A 19178-nucleotide genomic window follows, 5' to 3' on the forward strand; every position below is an offset into this window, starting at 1 on the left:
AACAATAATCGTGGTCCAGGGGTACCTCTTCCAGGGCAGACACCTCAGCAGATAGCCGATCCCGCCAGAGAGCACCACTGCCTGCCTCCAAACCAGCCTCCCCCTCATCTTGCACGTCATCCTCTGGCTCATCCTCCGGGGCCACAACATCCCCGACACCGAGGCAGATGTTGTGCAGGATTGCACATGCTGTTATGACCTGAAACAGATGTTTTGTGTTGTAAATAACGTATTAATACACGAACATACACTGTAGTCCCCATTATATCATGATGATTATTACTTAAACACTGCTTATGTATCCTACTGACTTACATGTGGCACAAAGGTGTGGTGCACCTCCTGCGTTTGGAGGAAGATGGCCCGGAACCTTGTCTTCATCATTCCAAAGGCACGCTCTATAATACAGCGTGCCCTGGAATGATGGGAATTAAAGCGCAGGGCTCCTACACCTTGGACTGGCCTCTTGTAGGGAGTGATGAGGGGGAGTGGATGCTGGAGACATGGGTACCCTCCATCTGCAAGGATGAAGTGCCCTGGAGGAGGGTAAATGGCCTGCTGATACAGGGGGCTGTTGCGGAGCGCCCTGGAGTCATGCACTGACCCTGGCCAGCCGACATATGTATCAATGAAACGGCCCTGATGATCACAAACCGCCTGCAGGATGATGGAGGGGACCAATTTCCTGCTCCTGTATCACTGACCGTCAGGGCCACTGGGAGGCTTGATGCGGACATGGCAGCAGTCAATTGCACCAGCAGCTTTCAAGAAGGCTCTGTGTCTTGCCAGCTCTTTAAACCCATGAGACACGATGTGTAGATCTTCAGGGGTCCGAGGGAGGTGGATGACCTGATGGCGAATAGCTGCCACCTCCTCTGTGACCCTGTGGACGATGCGGTGGACAGTGGAATGGGGTATTGCGAACACCCTGGAAACCACTCTGTAGGATGCTCCACTTGCTAGCCAGAATGCAAAAACAAGGACCTCAATTGTGGCACCACAACAATGTCTCCGGTCCTGGTTCAGGTGATTCAGCAGCACGTTCACAGACTCCCTGCTCAGGCGGAAATCGGGCCTGGTGTCATCATCATTGAAAAACCTGTCCAGGACCGGGACACTCAGGTTGATCCTGCAGTACGGGGTCTGGTCTGGTGAAGGGAAATGTGGGAAATGACAGAAATTGCTTTAATGTTGGCATCATTACGGATGTTGCTGTTGTTGTAGTTTACAAATCTGACTTTACGAGTCTACACATTTTTGTCATTATTGTACTTGAGGGGAATGTACTACAATATACTGGTTCACTGTGAAGGGTGGTGGCCCACATACTTCTATGTGAGATTCACGTCTACAGTGGTGAATATCAGAGTTTTGAGCTAGTGCACCGTTGTCACATACACACACTTCAAATGTCAGTAGCAGTATCAGTATGTATTTTCCACTGTACCTGAACATGGTCTTGGATTAGTCACAACAAAATCACCCGTCTGTGACGAGTGATTTGTTGCAGCTCTTCAAGTAGCAGGAAGACGACAGTAGCGAGTATGTTTTCCGCATCCATTACTCTGATCGGGAGAAGTGGTGGGGGCGTGTCCAGCTGGTGACGGAAATTTGAAGGCTAGACCGTCCCATTTCACAAGCCTACAAGCCTCGCACTTCCGGCCTTAGCGGTCTTTGAGTACGCAGCCCTTGAGGACTGTTAAGGCTGCGTGCCCTCAACGTAGTTTGAACTTGGGCAGAGTCACAAGAGCCAAGAGAGCATCTTCACTTTCCAACTCCTCTGCAAATCTTGTTTTGATTGTCTGAAAGTAAAGTATCTAAAGAATATATTATACAACCTATCTATACACATAAACACACACATCACATTATGTATCATGTGAATCTTTCAAAATATATTGCATTTAACATTATATTTTTCATAATAGCATAGTTTCTGTTCTTTCTTTACAGCAAAAGGTCTGATCTCTAGTCATACAACTCTAAAGCATAGAATAAGATGTATGAACTAACAATATGCATTTTCCATCCATGTATAAAAATGCAATTGTTGGGTAACTGGTCAAAAACACAAGTTCTTACTGTGACAACTGCCTTTGGAAGATTTTCAAGAATTTGCAGGCCACTGCTCAACTCCAGGGTCTTAAACATCAATGTCTCCAGTGTGGGCAGTGTTGTCTTCTCCGTGAAGAATGTCCAGGGCCACTGTAAGTGGCCTCATGACAGTGCAGTACTCTGTTAAGGTTCAGAAATTGAGGGAGGAATCCAAAATAATGACCACTGATCCTGCCGGGTGCAATTAGACGAAGATTTTAATGAATACACATGTGGAGTCCAACACTGTGCAGATTCAGTATTGAACTGTCTTACAATAGTCAGAACAAAGACTTTATAGGGTTGGGGTGATACTGCCCCCCCCCCCCCCTCTCAGACACAATACAGCATACGTCAATCCAAAACCACAACTGTTCAGTCAACTTTTAACACAGTTTAAAGAACATCGTCTTCGGCTCGAACCCAGGTGCTTCCTGTCACCATCCTGCCCAGGCTTATCTGTCTGGAACATCAGGCACACGTTCTGCACAAACTATCACATATGCAGGCACAATTTTGCAGTTGCAAGCCAAACATGATTAACTTTTACCTATATAACTGAGTCTATCTACGATGTGTGTGTATGTGGGTGTATGTGTGTGTCAGCTTCTGCTGCCCTTTATTTCACCCTTCACTTCATCAGCTAAACCTTGTAACCTTTCCACCAGACAGAAGGCCAGCACGTACACAACTGAAACTATGTGTGTGTATGTGTGTCTCGTCCTTAAATGCTCTCTCATCTCACCCGTTGCACTTCTGACCTTTCACCAGAACAGAGGCTCATCCTTACATGTAATAACCTAACTGGAACTATATGAGTAAATGTTTTAACCTCTACCAAAAGCTTAATCAAAAGATATAAAAGTATAAAAGATAACAGCATCGAAACTGCTCCTCAGACTAGCTTTCACTCAGACTCTGGTTTTGGTTTCACTTCCTGCAAAGCATGTAACTTCAAAAACATGTAACTTCCTGTCAGCCTGCAACTCAGTGTCTCACCCACTGAAGACTTCAGTGTAAAAATATAAAAACATTCAAAAGCCTTTTAACATTATAGATTCACCTCAACAGTTTAAAGTGGTTCTTCTTGGACCTGTAATAAAGACTAATATAATACCAATATATTTGAATATCTGAATGCATCTGAATGCAACATCACTATTAATAATGAAATGGTAATGATGATTATAAAAATAGCAGCAAATAATAGCAGTAAAATATTTCTACTCTTCACAACTCCCTGATGAACTGACGTTCCCGCTCTGTCATGGCTGTCAACCCAAACTTGGAGAAGATGGTGTTCAGCTCAACCAGAGAAATCTCACAGATTCGAGTCAGGGACTCATAAAACAAATTCCATCTTGTAGTGCAAGGAACTAGCACTTTCTTTCCAATAATGCCATCCACTGTCTCTGCAGCCACTGTTGAACGACTGGCCTTGTTCCATAACCCTGTGCACTTTGTGGTAGCGCTTCTATATAGCGTTTTTGTTTCTGGTTGTGAAAGTAGCCACTTGTCAACATCATTACAAGAAACAAGATTTAATGTGTGTGATGCACATCTCTGGTGTGGCAGAGTGATCATCACACCTACATTATCATCGTTGTCATTGTCATCACCAACACTGTTTTTTAAGGCATTGTTCATGTTTGTAAAAGTTACCTCGTCCTCTTCATTCTCAGAGTCATCCTCCTCAACTGGCTGGTACTTTTTGAAGGCCTTGACAAAAATTAGAGCCATTGTCCGTCACAGTTGATGTTATTTTGTGGGATATGCCATCGTGTGAGTGAATGTTGTCCAACTCTACAGCAATATTGTCATGCGTATGGCGACCCTTGAATCTTCTGCATGCTGTGTGGATTTATCCAATGTACTGTTACACCAAGATAGCTTTTATTAAATGCAGTCCAGATGTCTGCTGTAGTAGAGACATATTCTAACTCATTAAATGTCTTTTTGAGCTCGACATTCATTTTATTCGGTGTCTATGTATTTGGAAAAAGTCTTTCTGCATGGCAGGCCGACCCATCCTCTTGCTGGTATCTTGGAAAAAAGAGACTTGAAGGAATCCGACTCAACTGTTGATAAAGGCAGCATGTTCTCAATGACATACCTGGCTATCAATCTGTTTAATTCAGTCTGTGTCACAGATGTTTGTGGAGAAGAGAAATCAAGCTTTGGCTGCTTGGATTGTGTCGTTCCATCTCCATTGCTTGCTGAGCTCATGTTAGCCTCACCTGGGTTTGGGCTGCGCCTTGTAGCATCAACACCGTTGTTTTTGGTGACTAGTTTTGTTGAAGCATGTGACCTTGAGAGGTGCTTGGTAACATTCGAATTGCTTACAGCTGATGTGGAAAAGCACTTTGTTCCAGGACATAGCTTACATTTCACATACAGATCTCTTTGAGTAAAAAATAATGTCTGCACCTCCACTTAAAAATGCTACCTTCGAAAAATCCAGGCTCTCCATGACTTTTGTTTCTGTGCTTATCTGTTTGCATGAGAACATCCGGCCAAGTCTAACTCTGATTCGTTTTCCATGACTACCTTACTCTTACTCAGCCAATCAGCAGCACTCGTGTGATTGTTTTGCCCTCCTAACTCCCAGTAAGCGGAAGACAGCTTCAACCGTGTGTGTGTGTGTGTGTGTGTGTGTGTGTGTGTGTTGAAAAATAGTCACGCATCCGCACCGCATTTTCTTGTTAGTAACCGTAACGGCGTTGTAACGATAGAAATAGTAATTAGTTAGATTACTCGTTCTTGAAGCAGCAACGCCGTTATTCCTATCACTGTTTAGTACCCTAGATGCTGCAAAGGCTGTCACTCACTCTCATTTGTCATTTGCTATGGCCCACAGTAGCCTGTGTACCATTCTGAATAAACGACAAGTAAATGACATACTAGGGACATAGGGGACAAATTTAGCATACTTGTTGATCAGGGGCTAATCTGCCTAACATCATAAAGAGTTTCTTGTGACACAGGCTGAGATATGAAAATTGCCCCTCGGCACAAGCGACGGGGCAAGCATAAAACCGGATTAAAAGCCTGGGTTTGATTCTGACATGCAGTCCTTTGCTGCATGTATTCCTATGGTCTCGCCCTGCTTCCTGTCTTCAATGTTAAAAAAAATTAACTTTGTTTAACTGAAAACCTTATGTGCTTAACTCACATTATCATCAAACATTAGGGCTGGAGCACCCTCTGTGGCAAAAAGCACACATCACAGCACCCCTGCCAAATTAAAATAAATAAAAGGTACAACCATTTAAATAATATTACTGTTAAAATTTTATTTAAGAAATGCGTGACAAATAAGTTTATTTTTTTAAATAGCCAAATGTAACATGGTACACATGGTGACAGACTTTCTTGTTAGAGATGTGTTGAATTCTCAAACAGGAATAAATCACTATCAAGATATATATATATATATATATGTATATATATATGTATATATTATACACATACATACATATAAAAGCAGTGTAAAAGACGCGGTCTGAGTCTGTGTGAATGGCCTTAGTGGCTCAGACTGGTGAGGTAGGTAGGGGTGGGGTGTGGGGGGATAGTGTTTGTTAACAGTCCAAATGGCCCAGGGGAAAAAACTGTTAGTAAGTCTTGAGGTGTGGGACCTTATTGACCTGAGGGAGCGAGCGAGGGCAGCGGGTCAAACAAGTGGTGGGTGGGTTTCAAGGGTGTTACCTGTGATGGCCCTGGTTTTCCTGAGACAGGAGGATCTGGCAGTGGCGATCATCTCCAGGGTCAGCAGAGGGCAGCCAATGATTTTTTGGGTGCACAGCCTTCCTGTTCTCAGTAGTGGCCCCTGCCTACAAAACACCCAGTAAGTAGGAGAGCAGGTTCTCCACTGAGGAGAGAAGGCCAGCAGCAGCTTCTGGTCCAGGTTATTCTTCCTCAGGATAAGTGCAGCTGCTGCTGGGCCTTTTTTTTTTACCAGGGTGTTGGTGTTGTGGATCCAGGTGAAATTGCAGAGATGTGGGTACCCAAAAGAGAGACTGATTATAAATGGAGAATGTGTGGAATCTGAGGGAATAAGAGGCGAGTCGACTGTCTGTGCCTCCTGAAGCTCATTATGAGTTCTTTTGTTTTAAGAACGTTCAGTTTCAGATTATTTTTTGCACACCAGTGGGAAAAATTCTCTAGCCCTGTCCTGTACGCTGTTGTTGAGAGTAATAGATTGCTTGGCATACATCAGAGTTAAAGAGAATATGGGATTGCTTGCAATATTACAATATGGCAGTTAATGGGTGTAAGAATACCTGGAATGGGAACAAAGAACTGGGGGTGCAAGGCAGGAGGACAATCAACTCCCACCCCCGGGTGTTTTAGTGTACAGTCATTGGTGTACAGTAGGGGGCTGAGAATGCAGCCCCAGCCCTGCTGGGGAGATGTGGGACCCAAGTCACACTGATTGAGGCCGGTTTGTGAGGAAATCCAGGCAGAGCAGGTGGCAGGGGGGATCTCAAAGTGGTCCAGTTTGGTAGTGAGGATGTCTGGTATAATGGTGTTTAACGCTGAGCTGTCCACGAAGAGCATCCTCACCTAGCTCTTCTTCTTGGTAAAGGAGCAGCCAAAAGTAGTTTATTTAGTACTTATGTACTATGTGTATTATGAAGGAATTTTTTTAATACAATCACAATAATGTATTAATAGTTGTGACTGTAGGCTACAGCTACATCGACTACAACTGTGTGTTAAAATAATGTGAAAGGTGATGTATGATGAATGTTAGATCCAGCTTGCTTGTGATATGCTAGCTAAAATGATTTATCATCTGATAAATCAGAGTAAATGCATGAACATCTGGAATCACAGGACTCTTAAAGGTCTCAGACATCTGCCGTCTTCTGGGAATCTGGGAAATAATATTGACAGTAAGGCACACAGACTCGTTGCTGGTGAGGCAGTAACATAACTGTATAAGTATTATTGACATTATTTATTGCATAATGCTGGTTTTTAGCATGTCTGCCTCATACTCTATTCCAACATGTTCTCACTCCCTAAGCGTAACATTTTACGCTAGGTGACAAATCGTCAACATATTACGTTTTCGGGCACCCAACGCGTTCCTACGTGACGACATCAGAAAACTGCGGACACATGAGAACCGTTTAGACTCAATCTACACATCTTCGCTTTTCCCCTTAAAATCGCTTGGGAAAACACTATTTCACGTCATTAAAGTGCTGGTTAAGGTTAGGAATAAGGTTATGGTTAGGGATACGGTTATGGTTAGGTTTAGGGATAAGGTTATGGTTAGCCTTAGGGATAAGGTTAGGTTTAGGGCTGCAATACAGGGCTGGAACCCGACGCGTACCATAACAACGTGGAAGGTCACCTTTCGCGTTCCTCAGGAACGCCGCGGGACGTGACAAAACGTCGGGATGTTACGCCTCGGGAGTGAGAACGGGCTCTCTATTCCAGAGGTTCCCAAAGTGGGGGGCGCAGAGCCATTGCAGGGGCGGCGCGGTATGAATGTAAAAAACCCAAAAGAGAACGCTTGGACACTGCTAAAATAATTGACAGGTGTTTGACGGGTCTCCCAGCGCAAAGCAGAAGATGAAGCATCGCCAAATATGCTTCCAAACCAACTTCCTTCTAAGCCAAAGACTAGAAAATATGATGAAGCATGCCTTGCCTTTGGCTTCAAATGCACAAGTGCCGAGCGCCTCTGGAGAACTTGAAGAGGTCATTTAGCAATTTGAATCATCTGTGTTGGATCAAGGACACATCTAAAACCTGCAGGACATCAGCACTCGAGGCCTGGAGTTGCCTACCCCTGCTGTAGAAAGTATTTACAGCCAGGGCTCTGCCGGTCATTTTCCCCATGATGGCTGCTCTCACCAAGCTTGGGTTTTGCTGTTTTTTATTAAAGCATGTTAGCCACCTCTCACTGGTTGTCTGCAGGCTTTATTAAATGAAAACTTCCACAACAATAACAAATCAGTTATAATAATTTATTCAACAAAAGTCAATAACTTAAGGACAAGGCTGAAATTGCTAACAAAAACAGAGATAAACCCAAACAAAACCCTGGAATTCCAAAAGATTAAAAAGTTTGAATTATTTATACAAAAAACAAAACAAATGTAGTTTACTAATAATGTAGTTGTTTTCACTCCCTTCTTGAATTTCTATGAGTTGCAGACTTTAAGACTTTCTGTTAGGGTGCCTGGGTCGTCGACCCAGTGTTTTGTGTTTTTGGTTCCTTGATTTTTGTTTATTTCATTATATTCTAGCTTTATGGGTTATAGGTTTATTCTTAGTTTAGGTTTTCTGTGTGGGTTTTGTTAGAGTTTTAGTGTTCCGGTTTTCTGTCTGTGATGGTTGCTGTCTCCCTGGGTCAAGTCTGCGTCTCTATGTTATGTTTCCTGTTTTACTTTGTGTCAGGAGATTTATTCTAAAACACTTCTTCAGTTGAGAATCAGAGAGGAGAAACACAGTTTTACTTGTATACAAGGGCAGCACAGAGCAGGGCTCTGAGACTGCCCTGGTCTTTATTTATACATCAGTGGGTGTTTGTTCTTTACATTGGAATGTGGATGTTTAGGTGTGTGTGTGTGTGTGTGTGTGTGTGTGTGTGTGTGTCCATAAACGACTTCCCTAAACCTGCTGGTCTGGAAGTCCAGCAGTTCATCTAAACAAAATGCACTTAGCCTAAAACAGGCATAGATACGTTTATCCTATCATAAAACAATAAGACAAGGTATGACCTCTCCCATGCTCCCAGGATGTGGGTTTGAATGCCAGAACACCCTGGAAATGCACACAAACCTCCTAGGATGAGACATTCTTTCAATATACCATCTACTACATACTTCTAAACACAAATGATTACATGCAGCATTCTACCATAAGTAAACTTATATTATTAAAAGATTATACTGACTACCAAGTAATAATTTTATATTGACATTCCCTCCTGTTGTCAGTATAACTTTTAAGTGAGGTATCAGTATGTAACATCTTGTTGTACATTTTCTGTCACATCGTCATTAATCACACAAAGTCTTCTCGTTCCAACAGGTCGGAGTCATTATCATCACTTTTCACGGCTATGTATGCAGCAACAGTCGAAAATATTATGCGGTTAATCATGAGTTTTTGACATGGCAGTATACATGTTACAAAAACACAAAATAAAAGTAAAAATACTCCCACTCCGATGAGTAGTCTTTTTAGCATCTGGCTTCAACCTTAAGTATTGTGTTTTTGGCAGGTCATAGATGTTCTCACATATTCTTTTGCTGAAAAAATTTAAAGTATAAAATTGTTGATTTATTATAGAGATCATCCCTCCGGTTGAGACATGGCTTAAACCATGGCTCACTAGAGCGGCTGTTTTGTGTAATGATTTGGGAAGAATGGGTTTTCCTACTATTTTCATTATGTCATCAGTGTCTAGTACTGCTCTGTGTTTTAGCCATTGCTTTTGTTCTTTCGATGCTGCTGCTTTTTGTTCATCCTGCAGTACAGATAGTGGAATGGTGTGATTTTCATGAGTTGTTAATAAGACTGTGGTTGCTATGGCTGCTGCTTTTGCAGCTTTATCAGCAAAATTGTTTCCCTTTGTAACTTCAGAGTCATCCTTCTGATGTGTGGTCCGCCACATATTTCTGCAGAGCAGTTAAGTTCTGCAGGGCGTCATAAATGTCTCTTCCAGTTGTTCCCATCACTGTCCATAGGATCAGAGTCCAAATGTATGTAGAATAGACATTCAAACATACCAGTTGGTTTTGTCGTTTGTCAACATGGGTCTCAGCTATCTTAAAACCTGTAGGCCTCGTCAGCACTCTAGTTTTATGGCCTCTGCCAACCCCCATCACCTCACTTCAGGCCTCTGTCCTGTGGGGGATATTTATGACTCCTCCATTGTCCATTCTCTCTGCAGGAAAAATCCTCTATGGAAAGGGTGCTGGATCCAGTTATCTTACTGCTGTTATGATCCCAGCAGTCTTCAGTGTGTAATCGTATGCACAGTACAGTGACACAGCATTAGGTGATGTTCATAGGAAACTGCTGTCATCACCACCATAGCTTCTGGTTCTTGTGCTTTTCACAGAATCATGATGCCATCCTTGGACTCCCCCTGCGTTGTCGATGGAGCTTGGCACGCTCCACTCATCCTTCAGGTGCCCGTCTGTCGTCCACAATCTCCTCTGTTGGTCTCTGGAAAGCCCCCTTGGCACAGCTCTCATTCCAACGCAGCTTCGTGGTCCTTGCTGTGGCTCCTGAATCTGATCTCATGATGGGCCCCAAACAGCTCGACCTTTGACCTCAACCACTGCCTGGGCTGTCAGCTATGCCTGGAATGGTTCTTGCTTCTCACTGGGCCTCTGACGATTTCTCAGGAGATTCCTTTCAGCAATACTCTGACTGCTGCACCTGTATTTCCTTGCTAGGAGGAAAAACTTATATCTGGAAAGCCTGTAAACCATCATCAAACCACATTCTTTAGTTCAGTGAGCTTCATTTATGGACCATCAAAGCCTCATCTGAACATGGATGCACCACTTGCATAGGTTTACCCGTAAATGAACTGTTAATCACACAAAAATCATAAAAACATAGTTTAGAAAACATAGAAAAGATAATTTCATGTAACTCTGTAATTCTGGACCCCTCCTCTTGACGCATGGACACTCCCATGAGTCAACTCATCAAACCTAGATTCCTGTCTGAAAGAAAAAGGTTAGCTAGATCATGTCCCAGGCAACATCAGGGCGTCTCCCCCTCTGGAGCAGCACCACCCCGGACCTATAACCCTGCAATAAAAGATGTTAGTGTGTTTTGCATATTAAGTTTGCTTAAAACCCGGCTTCGCCAGAAGCCTGCATACACACCATCATGGCCTGGAAAACAAGATCTAGAAGTGAAATCAAACTTCACACTTATAAACAATTGTATTATAAGAGTAATAAAGCATTCAGCATCAGCAGGACAAGTATTATGTGCAGGTTTTCTCAAATTAGAAAAATACAATTATTGCCATAATTTGCCTCAGACATGGATCATCCCATGTACTCAGTTAACATTAATGTAATCGGTGACTTCCCTTAAGCAAAGTCACTCCACTTAGCTATCACTAGGAGCTCAGTAGTGGCCAGCTAATGAGCCCCATATTAAACGATTCCACAAACATTGCATCTCTTATTTGCTTTCTCATGTTACTTGTCCATCTCTGCTGAATCCTCTACATGCACTCTTAGAAAAACAAACATTAGCAACACACATGGACAATCCTGGTGGTCAGGCACAGGTCGACAGGTTCCAGAGGTGCTATAAAAAGACCATAAAGTTAACCATCCATAGCTGTGGAAAGAAGTGACACTAGTTTCAACACAGGAAATGTCTCACATGTTATTCACATCGTCAAAGTAACCTTCACATTTCCCCAACAACACAGTGTAACAGCATCACCAACTCATAACCTGTAAACACAGTTTTCTTCACACATAAACCCAGAAATCCTGTCGTAGAAAAACATCAACCAGCTATCCTGGTATAAATCACATGATCAAATCACATGAAGAACTGTAATGCTGTAGAAATGTTAGCGCTGCGCAGGTGTATACACACTTTCTCACAGTTACCTCTGTGATCAACACAAGGTAGTGAATAACACCCCTGGTAGATGCAAAGACACAGAAAGTGGCATTTAAAAGGTTAAATCGGTATGGCCAAAGCTCACGCAACCTCAAATGTTGTTGTCATCTTTCTGCTCCAATAAAAAGAAACACACATAGATTCATCTGCACCTTTGCCAGGTGGGGGTTAACTTCACACAGTCGTGTTACATCAGTAAAGTCTTGTCAGCTTTTGTCAGCTTTTTTTTTCTTTCACTCATTCATTCATTCATTCTTTCTTTCTTTGCTGATAGTGGAACCTATCATCGCATTTAGTTTCCACTCTCAGCAAAATTACGTCATTTCAAAAAAGAAAATTTCAAAAAAAGAATTTAGACTGGATTACCTTGCTGAATCCTTTTTGACAGGGACTTTCATTTTAATTGTCCCAGATAAGTGACTTTCTCCTGAGCCCATTGTAATTTTTTGGAGAAAGTCACTTGCAACGGTTTTCTCGACGACGTGTGGTATAGCGCTTTTGTGCCAATCGTGCAGATCTGCTCAAACAGAGATTATCAAACAAAACTTTCAGTGCACTGTGAAAGTATCAAAATAAAAAGGCCTCGTTAAGTCATGACACACACTCCTCATCTCAGGAGGGTAAATCATACTATTGGCATGATTTATCATACCATCATACTAATTGGCAGGCTCAACTTCACAACAAAAGAAAAATCATCAGCTAGATTAATTCCAAACCAACCATCAGCCGCACAACATACAACATAAGCCCCATTTTCAAAGATTTTGCTGGGCCGTCGCTGGCACGCTTGACTTCAGAGCGGTTTACTGATACGGCCTTCAACTTCACCCTAACGGTGAAGCGGTATCAGTTTTATGAGATGAAACTCAACCGTTCTCCTTTGTCACCAGTACGTGAGCCTCAGCAAAGAAAACAAAAATGGAAGTAGTTCAGCAGCGTATTGTGCTGTAAAATCAACTTACTCCCAGACACACAAACACATAGACATTTGCGCGCTAATTTGTCACGAAGTAATTTCGGCTACCTCTAAAACTGGTCTAAACACAGTTCCTTTTGGCGAACTTAAACCTATTTTATCATGTTTCTTTAAATCTTTGCGGCCGTTTTATATATCAAAATAGTGTTTCTCACCCTCAGACGACTCACTGGTGGTTCGGCTTGTCAGACTGAATCCCACCGCAGTGGACCAGACTATAAACACCGGTCCGGACCCAAATTCTAAAAGGGCTGTGCACAGACTCTGGTGCTGGCTTCCCACGGCGTCAGGACTCAGTCCGCCAGATCCTAGAGCAGAGTCACAGATAACAGTTCTGATGTTTCTGCTCCGGCTACGAAGGACCAAAACAAATGTCAGGAGATTTATTCTAAAACACTTCTTCAGTTGAGAATCAGAGAGGAGAAACACAGTTTTATTTGTATACAAAGGCAGCACAGAGCAGGGCTCTGTGACACGCGCTCTGAGACTGCCCTGGTCTTTATTTATACATCAGTGGGTGTTTGTTCTTTACATTGGAATGTGGATGTTTAGGTGTGTGTGTGTGTGTGTGTGTGTGTGTGTGTGTGTCCATAAACGACTTCCCTAAACCTGCTGGTCTGGAAGTCCAGCAGTTCATCTAAACAAAATGCACTTAGCCTAAAACAGGCATAGATACGTTTATCCTATCATAAAACAATAAGACAAGGTACGACCTCTCCCATGCTCCCAGGATGTGGGTTTGAATGCCAGAACACCCTGGAAATGCACACAAACCTCCTAGGATGAGACATTCTTTCAATATACCATCTACTACATACTTCTAAACACAAATGATTACATGCAGCATTCTACCATAAGTAAACTTATATTATTAAAAGACTATACTGACTACCAAGTAATAATTTTATATTGACACTTTGAAAGTCCGTGTCTCATGTTAATGTGTTTGGTTTTGCTTCCTTTGTCTTGTTAGGCCTGATTTTCCCCAGCTGTGTTTCCCTCCTGTTTCTCATTCCCTGATTGCTCTCTCTGTGTATATAAGCCCTGTGTTTTCATCTGTCCGTGTTGCGATCTACCCTCATTCATGCTGTGTTTTGTCTGCCTGTGTACGTGATTGGAATTCTTAGTTTTGTTCTGTTTGAGTTCAGCGTTAAAGCTGTTTTTTGAGTTCACATTTGTGTCCGGAGTCTGCACTTTGGGTCCTCCTTACCACCACTCCTGCCTGCACACAGCCTTCACATGATACTTTCTGTCAATTAATCTTATAGTTTCTGAAATTCCTAATTATAAAATTCTGAATATTGCTAAGGAAGCTTAAGAAAATATTTGTGTGGCACAGGCAAGACAAAAAGCATTATTTACAATAGTCTTTGTGACTTTTCTCTTCACATTTCAACACCAGATAAAAAATAGTGACAAATAAAGAGACGATTTTCTGCAGCATTAAATTGGATGAAAGAATTTTATTTTGCTTTATTTCATGTGATCATCTCAAATCCTTAGAATTCCTCTTCATGTTTGTGAGAAGACAGTCACATGATACCATCCATCCATCCATTCGCTTCCGCTTATCCTTTTCAGGGTCGCGGGGGGCGCTGGAGCCTATCCCAGCTGTCATAGGGCGAGAGGCGGGGTACACCCTGGACAGGTCGCCAGTCTGTCGCAGGGCTAACACACAGGGACAGACAACCATGCGCACTCACATTCACTCGCACATTTACACCTAGTGGCAATTTGGATTATCCAATTAACCTATCCCCATAAGCTGCATGTCTTTGGACGGTGGGAGGAAGCCGGAGTACCCGGAGAGAACCCACGCAAACACGGGGAGAACATGCAAACTCCGCACAGAAAGACCCCGGCCTGATGGTGGAATTGAACTCAGGACCTTCTTGCTGTGCGGCAACACTGCTAACCACCGTGCCACCGTGCTGCCCAGTCACATGATTATCAACACATTTTAAGAAATTCTTTTGAACAAGTAGTTAAGACAACCCAGCAGCTTTAAACTGGAATCAACTGCTGAGTCTTCTTCTGAACAGCCTCAAGGTGTACAGGTAGAATGTCCTTGGATTTTTCACATTTTATCCTCTTTTTAGGGTTTATTTGTCTGTATGAACAAGGTTCATTTTTATCTTTTATCACACAGTCAAAATATGGTAAGTCATCTGGTAAGTCAACAAATTTGTTGTCAGAATCTCCTTTACACATATTCTGAATTTTTTGCTCGTTACTTTCGTCAATGAAAGTATTCATTTCCTTGCACTTTCCTGGAGTTTTCTTTTTTGAATTTTCCAGATCATTGACAGCTTTCATCAAAGTATCACAATCTTTGTTATTCTTTGCCATCACAAGCGTGTGTTTCTTTATGAAGTCGTCGTAAGTTTGTGAGAACACAGCAGTGGAGAGCAGCAGCAGCAGCAGCAAACGGGTGCACTGAACCATCATGATTCCCTGGTGAAGAAAAGCAGAACATTTAAATTAGTCTGATTTTTTTTATGTGCATTTTAGTACACAAATCTAGTACAATGGCATCTAAATTGTGTGAAACCTATAGCTGGTCATAAAATGAGATCAGATCTTCATCTGACACCTTAAGTTCTTAAGCAAATTACCCCTTAAAATTGTAAGTCAGTTAAATAAATGCAGTGTTTCAGTGATTTCAGAAAACAAATTGACTATGAAGCTGTCCTGAGAGAAGGTTGAACTAGATGCCAGTGTAATTAAATGAATGAATGACCCAGGAATTTAAAGCATTTTTAATTTGCAGTCACATAAGAGTTACAGTTTTGCTATTATGTAAATAGACCTGACCAAATGTTTGTTCATTTACAAATTCCTGCATAGTGTTCATTTTTCCTTCATTCAAATCAGTGAAGAGAGGCATACATCCTTGAGAACCATGTCCTTAATCACACTGTGCTGCTATGTTATATGCAGAGACCTAGTAAATCGAGTCTGTTTTTTTCTAATTTCTAATTTTAGCATAGATGACTTTGACTCATTGACATCAGTTCACAGTCAGTTTGTCAGGTCATTCTGAAACAACAAAAGGTTTTATATAAAATTTTCACACATTCTATTTTGGTTTCAGTTTATTTATTTAATCACTTATTCATTTATTTTAAAAAGCACCCATCTTGGTCATATGACATGGTAATATCAAAAAATTTAACCCACAAGCTAGCAAAAATGGTAAATGGCCTGTAGCCATTGACCTTTAGCGCTTTTCTAGTCACTAAGGACCCCAAAGCGCTTTACACATCCAGTCATCCACCCATTCACACACTGGTGATGGCAAGCTACATGTAGCCACAGCCACCCTGGGGCGCACTGACAGAGGCGAGGCTGCCGAACACTGGCGCCACCGGGCCCTCTGACCACCACCAGTAGGCAACAGGTGAAGTGTCTTGCCCAATGACACAATGACCGAGACTGTCGGAGCCGGGGCTCGAACCGGCAACCTTCCAATTACAAGGCGAACTCCCAACTCTTGAGCCACGATCGCCCAACGCTGCAAAAATGAGTAAAAAAACAAACATCTTTGGATGTTTTGGTCCAATGAGGAGACAGAAAAAGAGAGTTTGACTTCCAAGACAAAGAAAGCTGCATTTAATAGACAATATCAGCGTTTGTTCTTAAAATACAGGTTTATCGCTACAGGTGATTCTCACGCACCAAGCCTGCTCTGCATAATATGTGGTGACAGTTTAGTAAATGAGGCTATGAAGCCTTCAAAACTGCTTCTGCATATGGAGACCAAGCACCCTGCAGTAAAGAAAAGACTTTGGAGTTTTTTGAAAGGAGAAAACGGGAACAAGATGGACAGAAACAATTGCTAGTTGCCACCGCCTCAACAAATGTCATCATACCTAGTGGCTAACTGCATTGCTAAGGCAAAGAAACCTTTTACTATTTCTGATTCTGCCACTAAGGACATTTCCATGAACTTCAAGAAGAGGCTACTGTTAAAAAGATAGCACAGGTTCCTCTTTTGGCTAGCACCATCTCTAGGCAAATTGAGGATATAGCAGACAACAATGAGACAGTTGTTGAAGTGAATTAATAAGTCACTGTGGTACGCAATTCAAATAGATGAGTCTATTGATCCTGACAACACCACTGGCGCAAAACTATTAAAATCTCTGAATGATTACATATCAGGAAAACTGAATTAGTCCTTTTGTGTCAACATATGCATGGATGGAGCTGCTGTCGTGACTGGAGGGATTTCTGGTTTAATTGCTCAGGTTAAGGAGGTTGCACCTGAATGTGAGCCTATGCACTGTGTCATTCACTGGGAAATGTTAGCTAGCTGAAAACTTTAGCTGAACTTAACAACATATTGAACAGTGTCATTAAAGTAATTAATTACATCAAAGCAAATGCCCTAAACTTGCTCTGTTCGAGCAGCTTTGTGATATCATGAATGCAGAGCACAAACGCCTTCCCTTACACACAAGTAAGACGGCTATATAAAAGGAGATTGTTCACCAGAGTTTTTGAGTTACGAGAGCTGCTGTGGAGACTTCTTTCAGGTTAAAAAAAAGCTACAACTGGCAGCACATTTCAGTGATATGGACTGGGTTGCAAAGCTCGCTTACTTGTGCAACATATTCAATCAGTTGGCATATAAAGTAGCTACATTCAAAGCTGAGCTTAAATTATGGGGACACAGGGTGTAAAAAAGGGATGCTTGACACGTTTCAAGCATTAGCAGGAGTTTGAGTGAGTCAAAGGTTCAGTCAAAACTCTTCAGTTTCATTATGAAAAAAAATTAAAGATCACTGCAATCTTTGTGTTAAATTAGCAATAACTTTTTATGACTGACACAGCTTTTGACATGCAAAAGCTTCCAAATTACCTTGATTTGTAACTTGACTGATGAGTGATTGGTTGTCTAATTTGCAGAGGTTCAGACACAAGTTGGTCGTTTGCAATACCAGTCGGTGATGGTGTCTTCAGCAAGTGAAATTCTCTAAAGCTGGAGAATGATGAGAGTAAATTCATTATGTAGTATCAAGATAACAGTCTTTTCAGTTTTAATGAAAATAGTAATAAGTTCTTCTCAACAGAAACCCATGAAGTCTTGTATGCGATGCATGTAGCTGATGCAAGATTTGAAAACTCGCAGACTCCACTTCATGCTATACATACAATACCTCAATATTATTTGAACTTATAACACCAGTATGAACTGGCTAACTTACTGCAAACAATACACCTGATTTTTTTTCTTTAGTGCACATCTACTTTGCAATATTCTGGTCAAATGTAGTCTAATGCACTATGTTGGACTGGTGGAGGGCAGCTGTGGTGTTCATGGTCAATGTAACAGGATAACAAACAGTTTAAATTTAAGCAGAAGAGTGACTTACTAAGCCTTTGCAGTAGCTTTATGCTGTCTAAAGTTAGCTCATGTAACACCTGCTTGTATCTTGTTAAATCCAGCTAAATAAATCCATAAAGAGCAGTGAATCTTAAAGCTGATCATGGCTTGTGCACGAAGAAATCTACTGGAGTTCACAATAGAAATTCTTTCCAAGTGATTCTTTTCCCAACCCTGCACCACCACAACCCATCTTTGGATTGAAATAATTTGCAGTCAGTGCTTGTGTGTTTTATTACACACAAGGAAAACATTATACAAAAGCAAATAGTTGTAGAGTAAAAACGTTAAAATATAACAAGTGTAAAGACTGACCTGTCTGCAGCTGAGAATCACCAACAAGTCCAAAAAGAAAAGGACAACAAAGCAAAGGCACAAAAGTGAAAAAGAACACAGATTTCTGTCAGTCAGCCCTTTTTATACTAAACTCTTTGTACTGCTTTAGTCATAAATAGCTTTGGTGCACATAGCAACAGCTTAGCAACTACATTTCCTGTCTGCTTCATGTGTTTGAACCCATATATGGGGAAAAAACAACAACATACAGTGTTACAGAGACATGAATGTAAACACAGGCAGTACACTTACTTCCTCAAAGTACTTCCTGACACAAACAAATATGTTCACACAACATTCTGTCTACAGCTTTACAAACATTTGGTTTAATACTTAATAGCAAAACAGTCATGACTTACTGTGCAACATGTTCACATATGAACTGATAGATCACACACAACAAAGAAAAAAAAATCTTACATGAACTTGATAACTTAAAAATATGCTTTGTAAGTAAATTATTTAAAATTCTATTGTAAGGTTTTTTTGTTCATTTGTTTAAGAAGTGCATTTAAAAAAGTTTGGAGTCATTGAAGATTATTATTTTGTTTTGACTTTTTTACTGTACATCCACTTGTTTATGTTTTTATAACATTAATTGTTGCAGCCAGCGTTTGAATAGTACTGACAATGAAACTATAATATGCTCTTGAGGACTTCGAATAGGCCCACCTTCCACAGGAGGCGCCATAAAGGTTGGGCACAATGTGAAGCAGTCAGGAAGGGAGGCCCTGGTAGACCTATTCCAAG

General features: G+C 41.6%; 1 long non-coding RNA gene across 1 annotated transcript in view; it reads right to left on the minus strand.

Annotated features, from left to right (window-relative positions):
- Positions 1-18572, minus strand: part of LOC120436117 — a 109400-nt gene extending 90828 nt beyond the window's left edge. Inside the window, exons 1-2 of the long non-coding RNA XR_005610151.1 lie at positions 18408-18572; positions 17568-17687 (exon numbers count right to left, since the gene is read on the minus strand). This is a non-coding gene — a long non-coding RNA (uncharacterized LOC120436117). The remainder of the gene's footprint in view (positions 1-17567; positions 17688-18407) is intronic.
- Positions 18573-19178: the final 606 nt, after the last annotated feature.

Source organism: Oreochromis aureus, linkage group 23 (genome assembly GCF_013358895.1).
Source record: "Oreochromis aureus strain Israel breed Guangdong linkage group 23, ZZ_aureus, whole genome shotgun sequence".
NCBI classification, from domain to species: Eukaryota; Metazoa; Chordata; class Actinopteri; order Cichliformes; family Cichlidae; genus Oreochromis; species Oreochromis aureus.